The sequence below is a fragment of the Lissotriton vulgaris genome, chromosome 10 (assembly GCF_964263255.1).
Source record: "Lissotriton vulgaris chromosome 10, aLisVul1.2, whole genome shotgun sequence".
NCBI lineage: Eukaryota > Metazoa > Chordata > Amphibia > Caudata > Salamandridae > Lissotriton > Lissotriton vulgaris.
The window spans coordinates 418361535-418384251 of NC_141698.1; the positions used below are offsets into that span (position 1 = coordinate 418361535).

At 43.6% G+C, this 22717-nt stretch overlaps 1 protein-coding gene across 1 annotated transcript in view; it reads left to right on the plus strand.

Moving 5' to 3' along the window:
- Nucleotides 1–22717, plus strand: part of JMJD8 (jumonji domain containing 8) — a 273483-nt gene that overhangs the window by 9242 nt on the left and 241524 nt on the right. The window lies entirely within an intron of this gene.

Sequence of the window (22717 nt, forward strand, 5' to 3'; positions counted from 1 at the left end):
TGTTTCCAGGGCTTGAGCCATTCAGTGGGAGGAAGTTACTTTGATGGAACGAGTAGATCCCAGAATTCTGCGTACTAATAGCAATTAGCAGTATTTCTAAATATCTTCAATACTCCCAGTTCGGGTCTTCCTCATCTAAATCCCAATTCCCCCCCACTCTGAAGCTGTAACGGTTCCAACCACATTGGGGAGGATTTGGTATGTATCGGGATGAGGGAGGGGCATATTTACTTCTCCTGTGTAGTGGCCCATCAATGCTCTTGGTTATAAGACGTTCGTGTTGCATAGCATTGAACATGCTTGTGGTGTTACAGGTAATTTGGCATAGCGGTGAAGTTTGCAGGTTAATCCAAAAGCCATAAGAGTGGGAGGAGGCCATACTTAACACTAATAGATAATATTGTGGGTGGCTCCATCTACACAACCCCCCTGTTTCCAGCTCTAGACATTTAACAAATCTTAAAAGTCAGGAAGTTGTAACCTTCATTTGCATTAATCAAACCAGTTATACTAACCCGATGAATGAAACTAATTTGTAAATAAAAGTATAGTAAAATTGAGTTTTGCTGACCCATCAGCAACCCTTCAAGCTGCCCTCACAATCACCCTCTACAAGAGCGGCATTGTACTAATCCAAGCCTCAACAAAAAATCTTGAAATATTCTCAGATCTTTTTACCACTCTCCGTAACGATGTTCCGGGACGCCAAATAATTCACAGCCTAACCTTACTCCAACACTCCTGCCCAACATGGAACACCACAACCCCCTCACTATTCCTACCAACCCCCTTAACATTTCGGACCTGAGACCCGTGATTCCACCCGTCCATGATCCCCAACTCAACATGGAACACTGCAACCCCCTCACTAATCCTACCAACCTCCTTAACACTTCGGACCTGAGACCCGTGATTCCATTCATCCCTGATCCCTGTCATGCCTGCCGATCCACGGGAGACGTGGTTGGCAAAAGCTTGGTTGGCGGAAATCAGTAGGTCAGAAGAGCGCATGCGCAAGTCTCGCGCATGCGCAATACCGCTATATAGTTCTCCCTTTCTGCTGATAAGACGCTTTGCGTTCCTTCCGGGTTTTCTGCATCGCTTCCGGGTCACGGTGGTGGCGTTCGGGCTTCGTCTGATCCTCCCTTCGGTTCAGAGTTAGTCTCCTGTTCATCGCGCTCTCCTACTGCCAAGATAAGTACGAGTGCTAGTTTTTTGTAGAGCAAAACTCGGATGAGTTTACTAACCCGTGTACAGACATCACTGGGGTTTTATTGTTTCTTGTATTGTAAGCTAACACTCTTTGCAGAGCTTAGTTTGGAGTTTTACTTGCTGCAGAGGTGTTTATTCATTTGTTTATCGGAGCATCAGAGAATAGGAATTGGAGCTCCATGGTTGTTTCTCTATCTTCTTTTGCTGACACAAGACAGGTACGAGCGCTACCCTAAAGGTCTATAAGTGCAATAGAGAGTATACAGAATTACTGATAATATCTTTCATGTCTCTAGGGAATTACTACATAGATGCGGGAGTTACTTTTTGTGGAGAAACAGGGAGTCATTCTTCTTAAGGCGCTGGAAACATTAGGTACTTTTATTTACGTATTCCGATACATATAGCTAATCTTATGACACTCTTTGATTGATAACCTATGATCCCTATCTTATAGGAATCTTCTGTTATAAGTATCACACTACCTACCTTTCTGTGAAGACAACAGAAGGGAAGTCATGTACAGGTAGAAGCACTGCAAGTAATTGCCAGGTACCAAATATCTCTGTTTATGACATTCACAATCACAGATATAGTACAACACTCTCTTAATCACTTTCTCTTTATTCACAGGAGGGGTTCTGAAGAGATAGTGAGTGCTGACCAGTTCTCTTTGCATCCCGGATTTCAGATTCCTGTATCTTCCCCATCTTTCCTTGTTTTGTTTCCCTGTGTCCCTTGCACTGGCATCAACTCTTATCACCAAGCATATACATATCTCATTGGTGTAGAGTGAACCGGTGTGGGGGAGGTCAGGAAAGAGCTTCAACTCCGTGGTGTTTCCGAGACATCCTCCTACAAGGCACGACAATCCCCAATCGGAATCCACGGCTTCCATCACAGCACACCTCCTACACATCAAGCCTCCCACAACCACCTTGAGCGAAATAAACGCTGGACCCCTGGTCTCCTCCCGCCTTGCTCCTCGCTCGGACACTAAGACCATTACGTCATCTCCATTTTGTCCGTTGGCAAATCAAGCCAGCCCCGCCAACACTCAAGCCACCCGCTCTAAGACCCCCAACACAGCCCCCCTCGCCCTACAACCTCCCCCTCCTCAGTGATTCTTCCTGTAGCAGGTCCTGCCAGCCCCGCTTGCACCATAGCCCCCCTTTCCATGGCTCCCAACCCAGCCCCCCTCCCCAGCGACTCCCGCCGCCGCAGGTCATGCCAGCCCCACCACCATAGCCCCCCTTTCCATGGCTCCCAACACAGCTTACCCTTGCCCCACTCCCCCCCCCCCCTCCCCAGCGACTCCCACCGCCGCAGGTCATGCCAGCCCCGCTAACATTTGCCCTCCAACACCCTCCTCCACAGTGACTCTTCCTGCAGCAGGTCATGTCACCCCATCCACGGCTCCGAACACAGCCCACCCTTGCCCCCCAAACCCCCCCCCTCCCCAATGACTCCCGCTGCTGCAGACCACGCCAGCCCCGCTATCACTCAAGCCACCCCCCTCGACCCATCGCACACCCACCCTCACCCTCCAACCCCCCTCCTCCGCAGCTACCCACTCTCTACACTCACAAGCCTCCAAAATATTTCAGAGCTTCCATTCCTCCATCCTCGATCTTACCAACCTCCTCCACCTCGCCGAACTCTCTCTCTCAAACCTCATGCCTCAGCTGCCCTCCCTTCCTATCCCAGAGCTTCCCAAACGCCCTCTACCGACAGCCTTGAGACATCTCCGCCCCCGCAAGCACACTAGCTGCCTATCTGATGAGGAAACCCTCGACCTCGCCCTCTCCTACAACTTTTCCCTCCTCTCAACTAACTCACAAGACCTCACTGAAAAGGAAATCCAGGATCTTCTCAATGACCATAACGCAGACCCTACCTCTCCCTGTCTACCTGACGTGAGTGCCGCTTACCCCATCTGCACGGTCGCTATTGACCCATTCAGATCAGCCCCCCTCCGCAATAGAAGGGCGATCACAAGTAATCTTGCACCCATACCCCTGTCCATCCCCACCTCTGCTACCACCCCCCTCCCTGATCTGTCTGGGCTTTTAATCAACTGCCGTTCCGCAGTAAAGCATGCAGCCAATATCGCTGCTCGCATTCTGAACAACAACACCGAAGTAGCCATTCTAACAGAATCATGGCTTAATGACGCATCTTCCCCATGCCTCGATCTCTTAATCCCCCCAACTTTAACATTACCAGACTAGACAGACCACATAACAAAAAATGGGGCGGAATCGCCTGCATCCATCGCTCTAACCTCCTTGTCGCAGAGCTTCTAACAGATTCCACTGGTTCCTGCGAATACCTAGCCCTCTCAGTCCGTAGTAACACCACCCATCTATGTAACTTTCACATTTTTTACCACCCCCCAGGCACTAGCGAATCCTTCACCGACTACCTCATGGAAGTCATCACAACCAAGTACTCCCCCAACACCAAAGACATTTTCCTCTGCGACTTCAACCTGCACTGGAATGACCCCAACAACCCTCATGTCAACACCATCAAAGACCTCATGTCTGATCTAGCCCTGACCCAAGCTTGCCCCCCACCCAACCCACTCGAAAGGGGCCACTCTAGACTGGATCATCTCCAAGGAGACACCCGTCAAACTCATATCGATCTGCCCTTGTGATTGTTTGGTCACTGTGAGCTTTGAGTTCATCATCAATTTCCGTTAGTTCCTTAAGAATTGCCTGCCTGTCTTCCCAGGTGTACTTTACTAATATGCACAGCCTAGTTCTCGAGCTGTTGGCCGAGTTTTTCGGCCATTCCTCCAACATCCGCCGATTAGGAGATTCATATGATGGAGTTGTATATATTCTCAATCCCCTCAGCACCATGTTCTTATCTACATAGTCTTGGAGGGAGATTGCCACCCACCATTTAGATGTTTCTGATTTTTTGAGTTTCTCATATTTACTCAATTTCATGGTTAGAGTAGTATCAGCATCTTGTCTTATTATGACCTGCTGCCCTTTCCCCTGGGCGCGCGCCAGTAATGTCTGTGCTGCTGCGCTTCTTCATCCATGGTTTTCAAAACAGCCTGTGACCAAGTTGCACACTGATCTGTTGTGTTTCTCCAAGAATACTTTTTATAGTTATTAAGTTGGGCAGTGGTAGGCTTCAAGCACCTTGTGATTTGCCCATACGCGTAGCAATGCTTACTACAATTCCTCCGTTTCCTGCAACCCTCCCATTTTGGCAGTTCCGGATGCCTCCTCTAATTTTTTCACATTTAACCCTGGTTACACTGCGTCCTCAGATCTGCCTTCCTTGGTGTCGCATTGCACTCTACGTGGTTGATTCAGAGAATCACACCGGGGCTGCACTCTGCGATCTGCCATGCAGTGTCTAAATGTCAGACAGCGGAATTTAGGCCAATGAGTATATGTCGGCTCCTTGTAACCAGTGCGTGCCTTATAACAGCTTCACAGAGACGCCCCCACCCCCGACAACAATACCCCGATGGGTCTGCGCGTGTGTCCACGCCAGCCCCAGAATACCTCCTCGGGTTGGGCTTACCTCTGAACAGCTGTCCCGGGCCCCTGCTGCAAATGTGCTTTGGCTTCCTCTTTCTCCTTCTTTCCAGTGAAAATGTGGCGCCGGCCGAAATCCCTCCGTAAGTTTAGCAAAAACAAATCAGTTTCTCATGTTTTTATCACATATCAATTGTATGTCTCATGAATTTAATATGTAGTGGTTTTATGTGAAGATGAGGATTGAGCAATGTCTTTTATGGCTAAAAGTATTTTTATGAATTCTAATATATATTTTTTAAGACTCTTTTTATTGAATAACAAAGAAAAAAGACATTACAAAAAGGAAACCAAAACTCAGGTGAACGAATTCTAATATATTTAAGTTATTATGATAAAGAAAAATAATGACCTTATATTTATAATTCATTATCGCTATATTCATTTATGCGTTGATGCAGGAATCTTTTGGCTCATGTATTCATATTAGTGCCCATCAAGTGGCTGAATTTTGAGATGTTTAAAATGTTTGGAAAACACTCGCTAGTGCTTTCAAAAAAGATTACCAGTGTTTTGTTTTAGTTTACTAATCACGTAGTGTCAGCACTACAACACAGTTTTGTATTTAAAATGGCGAATAAAGTTTCTCACTTGACTTGTGAGCAAGGGTACTAGGTACCTGAAACGCGTCAGGTTCGAGGTCCTTATGAAAATAAAACATCTAGACTCACATCGCTGGGTCCGTGTCTCTGTTCGCCAGGGTGCCTGGAAGTGCAGAGATTCTGGAGATCTCTACGAAGTAGCCTAGTTCAGAGTCACTGTAGGAAAGATAATGAAAAGTTGTCATTTGGGACATTGGCGGGATTTTACCCATGTCTGAAGTGCAAGGCTTGCAAAAATAGTAAAAAGGTGTTGGAATACAATGTACCAGGTATGAAAGAACCAAAGAAAATCTAGAGTCTAATGAATTGTAACACAAGCCACACAGTGTATTGTTTGATATGTCCGTGTGGCTTACGTTACATTGGAAGAACTATACACTCTACAAAGATCAGGATCTTGGAACATCTCAGGGCCATACAGAATAGGGACCCCACCTATCCGGTGACGAGGCATTTTGAAATGTTTCACCAAAGTAACAGAGATCAGTTAAGTTTCTTCTGTATGGATCAGGTGCCCGCGAATGTAAGAGGAGGGAACAGGCTAATACAGCTATGTAGACTAGAATCACGGCACATAATTGACTATCAAAGAGACCAGGGGGTCTCAACAGTGGTGAAGAGTTGGTCGTGCATCTGTAATGTTGCTCGAACTATGTGTGAATCTTGTGAACACTGAACATATCTAAATTTGGATGTGCCCATCCAGGGCCTAATTATCTTTTTTATCTTTTCTTTTTTGCATTATATGAATGTTGTTTATCATTTGTGTATATAACATTATCAAAAAACCCCATAAAGGGCTAACATTTAGTAATGATTCATTGAAAAAGACAACAGATAATGTGAAAATTGTCCATTTAATAATGGTGGACACCCTGACTGAAGGTGAATTGGGTGTCCTTTGTTTATGTTAATGAACATTGTATATTTAAATGTGCCTTATGGCGGCGCCGGCCACTATTGATGAAGGTGGTAGCCGAAATGCGTTTAGTTGTGTATTGCTGAACCCAAGGTTTGGGTCACGTTCCTGAGAGTGCTGGTGCATTAATTTTGTACTATGAAGCTGTGGTCTTGACGACCGGTATCCGATATATATATATATATATATATATATATATATATATATTCCACACGTACAACCCAGCGCAATCCTTCCAAGGATGGTCGAAAAGGAATCACACAGGAGCCGTGGCCTCTATTCAAGTGCAGGTTTATTGCAGACACAACGTCCTACGCGTTTCGGAGTAGGCTTACTCCTTCATCACGGGCAAACTTTGTGCATTTCATCATTGTTAATAAAGTAAAATAACATGTCACGTGATACAATCAACATAAACAAAATACTACTTCATATTATATCATCATAGGAGTATTTCAAGTTTGTATTAAATAGTTTTTAAGGGCAAAGGTGACTGACTGGCATAGTTTCAACATTTACACCAAGTCTCGATTGAAATTATTTTTGATTAATATGATGCTGTCACATGGTTTTCGAGTTGCGGGTTTAACAAAACACATCATTTTCCAATGGTTTTGGGACACTTATTATACTTCTTGTCCATGTACATAAATAAATATGTTATTACTTGCAATTGTGGAAACAAAATAAAACATTTCAAACATTTTCGACCGTCCTGAGATTCGAACCCGTCGTCTCAAAAGACAAAATAAATGCGTATGTGTATTTAAACACTGGAGCTACGCGCAATTTATATTCTGCCCAAGGTTTTATTTAAGGGCAAAGGTGACTGACTAGCATAGTTTCAACAATTACACCAAGTCTCAATTGAGATTACTTGTAATTAATATGATGCTGTCTCATGGTTTTCGAGTAGCGGGTTTAACAAAACACATCTCTTTCTAATGGTTTTGGGACACTTCTTATACTTCTCGCCCATGTACATAAATAAATGTGATATTACTTGCAATTGTGGAAACAAAATAAAACATTTCAAACACTTTCAACCGTCCTGAGATTCGAACCCGTCATCTCAAAAGTCAAAATAAATGCGTATGTGTATTTAAACACTGGAGCTATGCGCAATTTATATTACTCCACCCCGAAAGTGGCAGTATTTGCAAGTGAAGTCAGCTAATTCTTAGTTGACTATGCAAGTAACCAAATACAGTGTTCATGGAACATAAGATATTAGGAAGGACTCGTATATCACGGTCAGCACAAAAAGTTGACGCCCAAGTGGGCATAAATCTAATGTAGGGGGTCTGTCGGAGTGCTGCCCAAGTGGGCAAATGTTCAAAGGGTAGCCAATTCATCACCTCTTCCCAAAGCATCTGTTACCTTAAAAAAGATAAGACAACATTTCTATTAAAATCTTCATACCGCAACAGAGGTTAATGAAGAACATACACAAAATTCTAAAAACAGCAAACTGGAAATAGGCAGCAGAATATATAACCAATTTGACTCAAGCATACAATGACAGTTTAGTATAGATGTACTGATAATTCCTCATCCATATTTAACCCATGGGGCACCTTGGTGTTAAATCTAATGATGAATTTGGACTCCAGTTTCCTGAGTTCTAGCAATCTATTGCCACCTCTCACATTCGGGGAAACACAATCAATGGCTGCAAATTTGATAAGATTGGCATTACTATTGTGGTTCTCTTGAAAATGACGGGCTACTGGGTAGGTTTTATCTTTCTTATTGATGGCCCTCAAGTGCTCTAACACTCGTTTCTTGCCTTGGTGGATGGTGCTCCCTATGTAATATTTAGAACATGGACACTTGAGAATATACACCACATATTCCGTATTACAATTCAGATGTTTTTGTATAACCCACGGAGCTTCATTGTTACTGAATTTTACAGATTTTATACTGTTACTGTATTTGCAGGCCTTACATTGATTGCAGGTAAAAAAGCCTTTAACTGCAATGTCCTTTCTAGGATTGGGGATCATGTTACTACATAATTGGTCTCTTAATGACTTAGGTTTTCGAAAGGTAAGGGATGGATAATCTCCTATATACTCTTTCAGGTCATTGTCAGTTTTTAGGACTTCCCAAAACTTTTTTAGGCTCCTTCTAACTTCCCATGCATGTGTACTGTAGGTGGTAATGAACCTAACAGTTTCTTTGGACTTATTTATGGATTCATTTACAGTGGGAAATAGAAGTTCCTGGCGATTAAGAGCATCTACTCTATTAATCGCCAGGAACTTCTATTTCCCACTGTGCATGGGAAGTTAGAAGGAGCCTCAAAAAGTTTTGGGAAGTCCTAAAAACTGACAATGACCTGAAAGAGTATATAGGAGATTATCCATCCCTTACCTTTCGAAAACCTAAGTCATTAAGAGACCAATTATGTAGTAACATGATCCCCAATCCTAGAAAGGACAATGCAGTTAAAGGCTTTTTTACCTGCAATCAATGTAAGGCCTGCAAATACAGTAACAGTATAAAATCTGTAAAATTCAGTAACAATGAAGCTCCGTGGGTTATACAAAAACATCTGAATTGTAATACGGAATATGTGGTGTATATTCTCAAGTGTCCATGTTCTAAATATTACATAGGGAGCACCATCCACCAAGGCAAGAAACGAGTGTTAGAGCACTTGAGGGCCATCAATAAAAAAGATAAAACCTACCCAGTAGCCCGTCATTTTCAAGAGAACCACAATAGTAATGCCAATCTTATCAAATTTGCAGCCATTGATTGTGTTTCCCCGAATGTGAGAGGTGGCAATAGATTGCTAGAACTCAGGAAACTGGAGTCCAAATTCATCATTAGATTTAACACCAAGGTGCCCCATGGGTTAAATATGGATGAGGAATTATCAGTACATCTATACTAAACTGTCATTGTATGCTTGCGTCAAATTGGTTATGCATTCTGCTGCCTATTTCCAGTTTGCTGTTTTTAGAATTTTGTGTATGTTCTTCATTAACCTCTGTTGCGGTATGAAGATTTTAATAGAAATTTTGTCTTATCTTTTTTAAGGTAACAGATGCTTTGGGAAGAGGTGATGAATTGGCTACCCTTTGAACATTTGCCCACTTGGGCAGCACTCCGACAGTCCCCCTACATTAGATTTATGCCCACTTGGGCGTCAACTTTTTGTGCAGACCGTGATATACGAGTCCTTCCTAATATCTTATGTTCCATGAACACTGTATTTGGTTACTTGCATAGTCAACTAAGAATTAGCTGACTTCACTTGCAAATACTGCCACTTTCGGGGTGGAGTAATATAAATTGCGCGTAGCTCCAGTGTTTAAATACACATACGCATTTATTTTGACTTTTGAGATGACGGGTTCGAATCTCAGGACGGTTGAAAGTGTTTGAAATGTTTTATTTTGTTTCCACAATTGCAAGTAATATCACATTTATTTATGTACATGGGCGAGAAGTATAAGAAGTGTCCCAAAACCATTAGAAAGAGATGTGTTTTGTTAAACCCGCTACTTGAAAACCATGAGACAGCATCATATTAATTACAAGTAATCTCAATTGAGACTTGGTGTAATTGTTGAAACTATGCTAGTCAGTCACCTTTGCCCTTAAATAAAACCTTGGGCAGAATATAAATTGCGCGTAGCTCCAGTGTTTAAATACACATACGCATTTATTTTGTCTTTTGAGACGACGGGTTTGAATCTCAGGACGGTCGAAAATGTTTGAAATATTTTATTTTGTTTCCACAATTTCAAGTAATAACATATTTATTTATGTACATGGACGAGAAGTATAATAAGTGTCCCAAAACCATTGGAAAATGATGTGTTTTGTTAAACCCGCAACTCGAAAACCATGTGACAGCATCATATTAATCAAAAATAATTTCAATCGAGACTTGGTGTAAATGTTGAAACTATGCTAGTCAGTCACCTTTGCCCTTAAAAACTATTTAATACAAACTTGAAATACTCATATGATGAAATATTATGAAGTAGTATTTTGTTTATGTTGATTGTATCACGTGACACGTTATTTTACTTTATTAACAATGATGAAATGCACAAAGTTTGCCCGTGATGAAGGAGTAAGCCTACTCCGAAACGCGTAGGACGTTGTGTCTGCAATAAACCTGCACTTGAATAGAGGCCACGGCTCCTGTGTGATTCCTTTTCAACCATCCTTGGAAGGATTGCGCTGGGTTGTACGTGTGGAATTTTTGGGGGTGGCTACCCCGGCCGTGAGCCCGCCGAAACAGAGGCTCGGGAATAGCTACAAACTTTGTGTATATATATATATATATTACCTACTGGCGATAGCCAGTAGGTATATATAGTTAGGATTTTTTTCCTATGGGACTTTTGAAAATTCTATGTCTAATAACTTTGGCGTTTGTGGACGGAATCGGCTGAAATTTTCAGGAAAATGGCACATTTTGTTTCTGAGCAGCTCCTGAAAATTTGGGGGGGGTTCGTCAAGGGGGGGCCGAGAAAAAAGGGGGGTCCCAAAACGCGTTTTTCCCATGTTAATTTCCATAGGGCGGTTGGACTCACTTTTAGCCCGAACGGCTGAATGGATTTCCACGAAACTTGGCAAAATTGTAGGGACTGTTAGCCCGATGTGCCTTTGCTAGGTCTCAATATATGTGCTTCAGTGGATTTTGAGAAATTAACGTTTAAATCAAGATATATATCTGTAACAGCGCTCCGGGCAGCTATCCGGTTAGCGAACCTTTCGCGTATCGGAACTTTGCAAAGCGAAGCTGATTGGCTCTCCGGTGTCTGTCAACATTCTAAACAGTCCGGTGCGGCCGCCATCTTGTCTCTCGGTAGGATCGAGAGACAAGAGGAGGCCAAAACAAAGGGGGAAATGAAGGAAAGGGGGCAAGGTAGACCCCTCCTGACCCCCTAGGATTGATGAGGGGGATATTATAGAGCCACGCCGGGCCCAAAAAAAAAAAAAAAAAAATCCGATTTTTTCGCCGTAGAGACGCGTCTTGGTTCGCGAACCGGGCAGCTAACCGGGCAGCTAACCGGGAAGCTAACCGTCAGTGTAACCCAAAAAAAAAAAAAAACAGATTTTTTTGCCGTAGAGACGCGTCTTGGTACGCGAACCGGGCAGCTAACCGGGCAGCTAACCGGGAAGCTAACCGGCAGTGTAACGGGAGTCTGAGGAGTAGCTGATTGGCTGTCAATATTGTAAACAGTCCGGAGCGGCCGCCATCTTGTCTCTCGGTAGGATCGAGAGACAAGAGGAGGCCAAAACAAAGGGGGAAATGAAGGAAACAGGGCAAGGTAGACCCCTTCTGACCCCCTAGGATTTATGAGGGGGATATTATAAAGCCACGTGGGGCCAAAAAAAAAAAAAAAAAAAAATCCGATTTTTTCGCCGTAGAGACGCGTCTTGGTACGCGAACTGGGCAGGTAACCGGGCAGCTACCGGGAAGCTAATCGGCAGTGTAACGGGAGTCTGAGGAGAAGCTGATTGGCTGTTATCATTGTAAACAGTCTGGTAGCCGCCATCTTGTCTCTCTGTGGGATCGAGAGACAAGAGGTGGAAAAAAAAAAGGTGTAAATGAATGAAAGGGGTAAGGCAGACCCCTCCTGAACCCCTAGGATTGATGAGGGGGCTATTAAAGTTCCCTGAGGGGTGAAAAAAAAAAATTTGCGATTTTCGCGGTAAAGGTGCTTCCTGGTACGTTAACCGGGCAGCTAACCGGCAGCGTAACGGGAGTCCGACATATTGTGTTTTTTGAACGTTTGTGATATGTGCACGTGTGGATTTTGTCTAATTAAGGTTAAAAAAATATATATATATCTTTAAGCGTGTTCTGGTGCGCTTACGTTTTGGGTTTGGTTTGCGCTGCAGAGACGATACGTCACGGTTATGCGATGCATCATGAGGCGTCTCACGGGCTACGTGATACGTCACTTAATAAAGAATATATTTTACAGCTATAGATATTAGCTTTTAAAAAACCAATGAAATTCACAGAAAAAACCATAGGTTATAGACCATATATAGTTAGGAATTTGCATTTACAAAACCTTGAAAATTCACTGAAAAAACCATAGGTTATAGACCATATATAGTTAGGGATTAGCATTTAAAAAACCTTATTTTATTTGCACAAAACCATTGAAATTCCATATATAGTTAGTTGCACTAACTATATATCGCGGACCCGCAATCCACTGCTAATGATGTCACATATTACATCATTCATGACATGGTCAGTGACATCACTGATGACATCACTGATGACATCTCAAATGACATCACTGATGACATCACTGATGACAACACCCAGTGACTGTATGTTTCTGTAAAGTTAAAATATGTCTTACATATTGAAGAATGAGTGGATGTATAAGTGTCTGGATGAAGGATTTAGTAGGTGCATGACTGACTGTATGAGAGAATGATTAAATGTGTCAAACTGAGTGCATGGGTTAGTGATTAAAGTGTCTTAATTTGGCAATCAATATTTATGTTCTTCTGTAAACTGCTGCATGTTTAAATCAGTAGCTATATCAGTAACTATATGGGTTATTGAATGGTTGCCCAAGTATTTGTATGGGAGACTGAGTGTGTGTGTGGGTGGCTGGGAGGTGTATAACTCTGTGCATAGATGTGTGAGCGGTTGATTCCCTAGGTGTATGGGTTCAAAAGTGCATGTAGAAACAGCTGTATGGACAGTTGACTGTGTGCATGAGTATATTGGTGAGTGAATGGATATCTCAGTTCTACATGTCAAAGTAAGTACATATGTAAAACACACTCCATGTGAGAGTTGACATATATAAATAACTGAACATAAGAGTCAGTGAATGTGAGAGTGGCTGTATGAATCATTGTGAAGTTGTATCAAGGATTGTATAAGAGAGTAAATATGTGTTAGTATATGTTTGAATAAGTAAGGTGTGTATAACTGTATAGTTAAGGAAATGGAGATGTGATTGACTCTTTGCATGACTGAATAGGTGTGTGAGTAACTCCATGGATGTGTGACAGTCTGTGAGTGCCTGTTTACACTGAGTGTATCAAAGGTTATATTAGAGTCTGAAGATGTATTATCACATAAATGATATCATCAGTGATGTAATCAGTAATGTCAAATGAGATGTCAGTGATGTCATCAGTGATGTCATTTGAGATGTCATCAGTGATGTCATCAGTGATGTCATTTGAGATGTCATCAGTGATGTCATCAGTGATGTCACTGACCATGTCATGAATGATGTAATATGTGACATCATTAGCAGTGGATTGCGGGTCCGCGATATATAGTTAGTGCAACTAACTATATATGGAATTTCAATGGTTTTGTGCAAATAAAATAAGGTTTTTTAAATGCTAATCCCTAACTATATATGGTCTATAACCTATGGTTTTTTCAGTGAATATATATATATATATATATATATATATATATATATATATATATATATATATATATATATATATATATATATATATATATATATATATATTACCTACTGACGGTCGCCAGTAGGTATATATAGTTAGGATTTTTTCTCTATGGGATTTTTGAAAATTCTATGTCTAATAACTTTGGCGTTTGTGGACGGAATTGGCTGAAATTTTCAGGAAAATGGAACATTTTGTTTCTGAGCAGCCCCTGACAATTTGGGGGGGTTTCATCAAGGGGGGGCCGAGAAAAAAGGGGGGTCCCAAAACGCGTTTTTCCCATGTTAATTTCCATAGGGCGGTTGGCCTCACTTTTAGCTCGAACGGCTGAATGGATTTGCACGAAACTTGGCAAAATTGTAGGGACTGTTAGCCCGATGTGCCTTTGCTAGGTCTCAATATATGTGCTCCAGTGGATTTTGAGTAATTTAGGTTCAAAAAAAGATATATATCTGGGCGGAGCCTAACCACACATCTGATCTGATTGGCTGTCAGCACTTCATCCAAGAAGTGTTGGCAGCCAACTTGGGACCAATATACATGATAGCACCTCATTAAAAAGCATTGTAGTTAATAGAGGGTTTTAGGACTTTAGTTACATTATAAATCATTTGTTGATGGTACCATACTAGTTTTAGGAATTGTGGTGGGTTGTAAGGTGATTTTACCATGTGAAAAAACCTTCTGCTGTGATATCATGAATATTGTTTGAAAGAAAACTAATATCTCATGATTTTCCCACAGTGGTTTGGAAGGGGATCTATAAGCTAAACTGAAAGCATATTTTCTGTAAATTCACATTATCTTTCTCAGTCATGTGAAAATGAAGTCTGACATTCTCAGTAAAACATGTACATCCAACAAGGACAGAGACTGTCAGTTGATTCCTTTGTGTTCTACTGCAGCCTCCTAGAGTGTTCTAAAGAACAACTAGAGCGCTAACAGTCCTACTTATTACAAAGGTATGGCACACCTGAAGCCATCTTGATTGGAATAAAGTGGTAACTCTTAAAACATTTAATTTAAAAAGAAACAACATGAGGGGGTATATTTGCCATAGAAAGTATGATTAGTGCTGCAGAATGAAAAATTAGGGCACATTTTGAGTGACTTCTCAAATCCTTTTCTATTTCATTAAAACATTCTGACATGCAGTCTCCCAAAATGGCCACCAGAGACAAAAGAGCCCAAATGTAGCCCAAATATCACCCAGATGTACCCCAAGTATAGCCCAATGACAGAATGTCCCAGAGTGTTCTAAAGAACAACTAGAGCGCTAACAGTCCTACTTATTACAAAGGTATAGCACACCTGGAGCCATCGTGATGGGAATAAAGTGGTAACTCTTAAAACATTTAATTTAAAAAGGAACAAAATGAGGGGGTATATTATGCAATAGAAGGTATTATTAGTGCTGCAGAAAGAAAAATTAGGGCACATTTTGAGTGACTTTTCAAATCCTCTTCTATTTCATTAAAAAATTCTGACATGCAGTCTCCCAAAATGGCCACCAGAGACAAAAGAGCCCAAATGTAGCCCAAATATCACCCAGATGTAGCCCAAGTATAGCCCAATGACAGAATGTCCCAGAGTGTTCTAAAGAACAACTAGAGCGCTAACAGTCCTACTTATTACAAAGGTATGGCACACCTGAAGCCATCTTGATTGGAATAAAGTGGTAACTCTTAAAACATTTAATTTAAAAAGGAACAAAATGAGGGGGTATATTTTGCCATATGAATTATGATTAGTGCTGCAGAAAGAAAAATTAGGGCACATTTTGAGTGACTTCTCAAACCCTCTTCAATTTCATTAAAAAATTCTGACATACAGTCTCCCAAGATGGCCACCAGAGACAAAAGAGCCTAAATGTAGCCCAAATATCACCCAGATGTACCCCAAGTATAGCCCAATGACAGAATGTCCCAGAGTGTTCTAAAGAACAACTAGAGCGCTAACAGTCTTACTTATGACAAAAGTATGGCACACCAGAAGCCATCTTGATTGGAATGAAGTGGTAAGTCTGAAAACACTCAATTTAAAAAGGAACAACACGAGGGGGTTAATTTTGCCATAGAAAGTATGATTAGTGCTTCAGAAAGAAAAATTAGGTATCATTTTGAGTGACTTCTCAAATCCTCTTCTATTTCATTAAAAAAATTCTGACATGCAGACTGAAACATGCACTTTGAATACCAGCAGCAGACGTCCCTGGTGAGCAGTAGCTTTACTACAGTGATCTAATGTGCAACTAGAGTGCTAACATTCAGAATTTATGGCAAATGTGTGACACATCTGAATGCCTTCTTGATGGAACCAAAGTAAACAAGCATTGAAAATGCAATAGAGCTCGCCCTCGTTTAAGTTAAAGCCATTCTGTTTGTAATGAGGTGGCTTTTTAGCTTTGCTTTTATTAGTGTTTTTTCAACTTTCATGTAAATAACATGCATCTGTATGCATATAAGTATATGTATGCATGCATTTATGTTTGTATTTATATAGATATACAGATGATATATGTTTATATATGTATGTATATATATATATTCACTGAAAAAACCATAGGTTATAGACCATATATAGTTAGGAATTAGCATTTACAAAACCTTGAAAATTCACTGAAAAAACCATAGGTTATAGACCATATATAGTTAGGAATTAGCATTTACAAAACCTTGAAAATTCACTGAAAAAACCATAGGTTATAGACCATATATAGTTAGGAATTCGCATTTACAAAACCTTATTTTACTCACACAAAACCATTGAAATTCCATATATAGTTAGTTGCACTAACTATATATCGCGCACCCGCAATCCACTGCTGATGATGTCACATTTTACATCATTCATGACCTGGTCAGTGACATCACTGATGACATCAGACTATCAATGTCAGCTAGATCGCACTGTGATTGACGACAGTGAGGCTGGCGCCTTTTCCATTTCTATTAATGGCTGTTTCACTTTGAAAGGCCTGTTAATTTACCGCCCTCCAGGCTCCACTGCAGCCTTTGTTGAAAAGCTAGTGGAAGGCGTCACAGAAGCCGCTTTACGCTCTGACAAATACCTGGTCCTAGGGGATCTTAACTTACATCTAGATACCCCCACGGACAGGGTGGCGAGTGAGCTATGCCATACGATGGCCAGCTTACAATTCGAACAGAAGGTATTGCAACCCACCCATAAGTTGGGCCACCTTCTGGACCCAGTTTTTGCTAACTGGAACCAAGTGGATGCCCAAACCCCGATTCCCATCGCATGGTCCGACCATCTCCTCGTCCCCTTTACCATCGAAATACAGGGACCACGCCCCAATGACCCTCCCGCTGATAAACACCCTAGGCGCAGATGGACAGCGTTCTCCCAGGCCAAATTCAATCTGGCACTCACCGAGAAAGGTCATCCTGGAGGCGATGGGGTTGATGAAATTAATTTCAACCTTGACCAGCGCATTCTGGAAGCCCTGAATCAGGTGGCACCTTTGGGTATGGCGAAATCAGGGGGCCGAGTGCAACGATCGGCACCTTGGTACAATGAGGATCTGCGAACGGCCAAAGCAACATGTAAACGCGCCGAAAGGCAATGGAGGATAGCCTATTCCACGCAGGCCAAAACAGTTTACATAGATTGCAGACGTGCCTATCACACGCTGATTAGGAAGGCCAAATCATTGTACTACTGCAATAAGATAGAGGAAGCAAAGCAGTCCACCAAGGAGCTTTTCTCTATTTATAAATCTATTGCAATAGGAAAACCCGCCGCAGTGCCTAAGAAACTCTGCACCACGGAGGGCTGCAATCGAATTGCTGAGTTCTTTGCAACCAAGGTCTCCAACATTTACAATTCCTTCCCCCAGAGGACAGACAGTGGTCCTGCCCCCTCGGAATTCCCAAAAATGAAAGGGGAACATCAGCTAACTACTTTTGTTACTCCTTCCACTACGGAGCTTCTCCGTATTTGTGGATCCATAAAATCCGGTTCCCCTAGAGATCCGACCACTCCCAGTCGGCTAAAGGACAGTTTGCCAGTACTAGAGCCCTATGTGCGTCAGTTACTGGACATCTCCTTTGAGTCTCAGGTGGTCCCGAAGGCCTGGAAACAGGCAGTGGTACTTCCTCTGCAAAAGAAGACCAACGTTAGCTTCGAAAAGCTGGATAACCTCCGTCCTATTTCCCTCCTTCCCTATATGGCGAAGGTGGCGGAAAAAATAGCCAACATACAGCTTATGCAGTTCGTGGAGATGGCTTCGCTACTCCACGACTCGCAATTTGGCTTCCGCCCCCGTCACTCGACGGAGTCTGCTCTCCTCGTGGCGGTGGAAGCACTCAGACAGGGAGTAGACGAGGGCCAAACGATGGCATTGATCCTACTAGACTTAAGCGCAGCATTCGACACTGTAGCACATTCCACCTTGCTACAGTGTCTGAATGGAGGAGGGGTGACAGGAGCTGCGCTTGGCTGGATCAAGTCCTTCCTTTCTGAGAGGTGCTTTCAAGTCAGATTGGGTGACTGCTATTCCAGGGAGATTGAGTTGGGCCAGGGCGTACCTCAGGGTTCGTCCCTGAGCCCAACTCTATTCAACATCTACGTCTCCCCCCTGGCGGCTATCGTGGAGGGGTATGGTCTCCGCTTGGTGTCCTACGCCGATGACACGCAGTTGGTCATCTCCCTATCGCGCGCGCCCGGACTTGCGGCGGACATCTTCAGGAACTGCATGAAAGACCTTGCTGCCTGGATGTCTGCAAACTGTTTAAAGTTGAACGGGAGCAAGACCGAGGTGCTCGTGGTGGGGGGTGTACCGTCTGCGTGGTCGTCGGCGTGGTGGCCACCCTGTCTGGGGGAAGTTCCTGCTCCCTGCCGTGAGGCCAGGAACCTTGGCGTGTGGCTGGATAAGGACCTCACCTTTGGCCCACAGGTCGGTCGGGTGGCAGGGATATGCTTCAGTGTTCTGAGAGCCCTTAGGAAAGTATTAGATCTGCTTCCCATTTCTGCTCGTCAGACACTGGTGCATGCCTTGGTCACCTCCCGACTTGATTATGGGAACCTGCTCTATTTGGGGGCCACAGGCAGGGTCATCGGCCGCCTGCAGGTTCTTCAAAATGCGGCAGCGCGGCTGGTCCTCAGACTCCCTAGGAGGTCATCCGCCAAACCGGCCTTACGGGCCCTCCACTGGCTCCCCATTGAGAGGAGAGTGGAGTTTAAGGCCCTTGCCACTTGTCATCGTATCTTGAACGGCAAAGCACCTCTTCCGCTCCAGAGCCTAGTATCCCATTATGAGCCTGCACGCAGTCTTCGGTCCTCGCAGACCGGGCTGTTAAAAGTCCCAAGAATATTCAAAGCTCGTATGGGAGGTAGATCCTTTAGATACCTTGCTCCCAAGCGCTGGAACAATCTTCCGCTGGAACTTCGGCTTGAACCCTCCGAAGTCCAGTTTAGGAAAAAACTTAAAACGCACCATTTCAGCAGATAGCTTGGTTGGGAGGAGGGGGGACAGTCACTCCACTTGTCATAGCGCGGGGACACGCCAGTGGCGTAACCAGGCGCTTAATAAATGTCCATAATAATAATAATCACTGATGACATCTCAAATGACATCACTGATGACATCACTGATGACAACATCCAGTGACTGTATGTTTCTGTAAAGTTAAAATATGTCTTACATATTGAAGAATGAGTGGATGTATAAGTGTCTGGATGAAGGATTTAGTAGGTGCATGACTGACTGTATGAGTGAGTGATTAAATGTGTCTCACTGAGTGCATGGGTTAGTGACTAAACTGTCTTAATTTGTGCATCATTATGTCTGTTGTTCTGTAAACTGTTGCATGTGTTGATAAGTAGCTATATGAGTAACTATATGGGTTATTGATTGGTTGCCCAAATATTTGTATGGGAGACTGAGTGTGTGTGTGGGTGGCTGGGAGGTGTATGACTCTGTGCATAGATGTGTGAGCAGTTGATTCACTAGATGTATGGTTTCAAAAGTGCATGTGGAAACAGCTGTATGGGTGGTTGACTGTGTGCATGAGTGTATTGGTGAGTGAATGGATATCTCAGTGCTACATGTCAATATGGCGATATCAATATACGGGAGATTGGTGTCCATGAGAAGCTGACCACAGACAACAGGACACCCAGCGCATTATTTTCACCAGCCCACAGGGGTTTTAATTACACAGTTATTTACTGCTCCAATGATGAACTCACTCGAGACAATTGGTTCATGCACTACAAGATCCAGAAGGCCATTTCATGTGACCACGCCCTTGGAGGCAGGCACTTTAAATTACGTACATGCTGTATCATCATTGCCAGCAGATGCCATTGAGAAAGGGATAGGATTCCCGAAACCGGTTTGGCTGAAAAGAACAGATGGTGACTGTTTTCTCTGCGTCTCCTGTTGCAGTTGATTCCTAAATAAAATGGATGCAAATGTTACCGATCTTGTGGCTTTTTCCTTCGAGGGCTAAACTCTACGATGGTATGTTTGCGGCTGTAGCCCAGCCGCGGAAGAAAGCCTGCCGCTTGCTGCGGACCCGTGATGGCGCCCAATGGTGATATCAATATACGGGAGATTGGTGTCCAGGAGCAGCTGACCACAGACAATAGGACACCCAGCGCAACATTTTCACCAGCCCACAGGGGTTTTAATTACACAGTTATTTACTGCTCCAATGATGAACTCACTCGAGACAATTAATTCATGCACTACAAGATCCAGAAGGCCATTTCATGTGACCACGCCCTTGGAGGCAGGCGCTTTAAATTACGTACATGCTGCATCATCATTGCCAGCAGATGCCATTGAGAAAGGGATAGGATTCCCGAAACCGGTTTGGCTGAAAAGAACAGATGGTGACTGTTTTCTCTGCGTCTCCTGTTGCAGTTGATTCCTAAATGAAATGGATGCAAATGTTACCGATCTTGTGGCTTTTTCCTTCGAGGGCTAAACTCTACAATGGTATGTTTGCGGCTGTAGCCCAGCCGCGGAAGAAAGCCTAACGCTTGCTGCGGACCCATGATGGCGCCCAATGGCGATATCAATATACGGGAGATTGGTGTCCATGAGAAGCTGACCACAGACAACAGGACACCCAGCGCATTATTTTCACCAGCCCACAGGGGTTTTAATTACACAGTTATTTACTGCTCCAATGATGAACTCACTCGAGACAATTGGTTCATGCACTACAAGATCCAGAAGGCCATTTCATGTGACCACGCCCTTGGAGGCAGGCACTTTAAATTACGTACATGCTGTATCATCATTGCCAGCAGATGCCATTGAGAAAGGGATAGGATTCCCGAAACCGGTTTGGCTGAAAAGAACAGATGGTGACTGTTTTCTCTGCGTCTCCTGTTGCAGTTGATTCCTAAATAAAATGGATGCAAATGTTACCGATCTTGTGGCTTTTTCCTTCGAGGGCTAAACTCTACGATGGTATGTTTGCGGCTGTAGCCCAGCCGCGGAAGAAAGCCTGCCGCTTGCTGCGGACCCGTGATGGCGCCCAATGGTGATATCAATATACGGGAGATTGGTGTCCAGGAGCAGCTGACCACAGACAATAGGACACCCAGCGCAACATTTTCACCAGCCCACAGGGGTTTTAATTACACAGTTATTTACTGCTCCAATGATGAACTCACTCGAGACAATTAATTCATGCACTACAAGATCCAGAAGGCCATTTCATGTGACCACGCCCTTGGAGGCAGGCGCTTTAAATTACGTACATGCTGCATCATCATTGCCAGCAGATGCCATTGAGAAAGGGATAGGATTCCCGAAACCGGTTTGGCTGAAAAGAACAGATGGTGACTGTTTTCTCTGCGTCTCCTGTTGCAGTTGATTCCTAAATGAAATGGATGCAAATGTTACCGATCTTGTGGCTTTTTCCTTCGAGGGCTAAACTCTACAATGGTATGTTTGCGGCTGTAGCCCAGCCGCGGAAGAAAGCCTAACGCTTGCTGCGGACCCATGATGGCGCCCAATGGCGATATCAATATACGGGAGATTGGTGTCCATGAGAAGCTGACCACAGACAACAGGACACCCAGCGCATTATTTTCACCAGCCCACAGGGGTTTTAATTACACAGTTATTTACTGCTCCAATAATGAACTCACTCAAGACAATTGGTTCATGCACTACAAGATCCAGAAGGCCATTTCATGTGACCACGCCCTTGGAGGCAGGCGCTTTAAATTACGTGCATGCTGCATCATCATTGCCAGCAGATGCCATTGAGAAAGGGATAGGATTCCCGAAACCGGTTTGGCTGAAATGAACAGATGGTGACTGTTTTCTCTGCGTCTCCTGTTGCAGTTGATTCCTAAATGAAATGGATGCAAATTTTACCGATCTTTTGGCTTCTTCCTTCGAGGGCTAAACTCTACGATGGTATATATATTGTCAGGCGCTGACCGGAGCCTGCAGTGTCCAAAGCGCCTACAGTGCCTGGTATATGCGCCCTGAACTACATCTCCCAGAAGGCCTGATGGGGGCGGAGCTCTGTCTATATTGCCCAGTCAGGTATGGGCTGAGGTGCGCGTAATACTGCCGTTTACAGATGGATGTCCTTGCTTCGAGTCTCACGCTGGCTGCGTGGAGGCTCTCTCTCTCTCTTTTGTTGCATCGTAGCGGAGCAGCGTGCCTCACTCCGGTCCTCAGCTCAATCAAGGATTCCCCCTTCCGGGCCAATCATGGCTTCCATGCCAAGGTGCTTCCTCTTTCGATTCCCTGTGGCATTACCAATCAACCCACAGTGGCGATGCTGATCAAACGTCTGCAGGCCTTACATGTCAAGATACGTCGCAACCTGGACGTCGCGAAACGTCTGTATAAGTCATGGGCTGATAACAGGCGTCAGGAGGGTCCTACCTACAAGGCCGGGGATCGAGTGTGGTTGTCCACCCGGAACGTCCGCTTCCGCTACAGAAGAGTTTTTCATCCCCGATTCATCGGTCTTTAT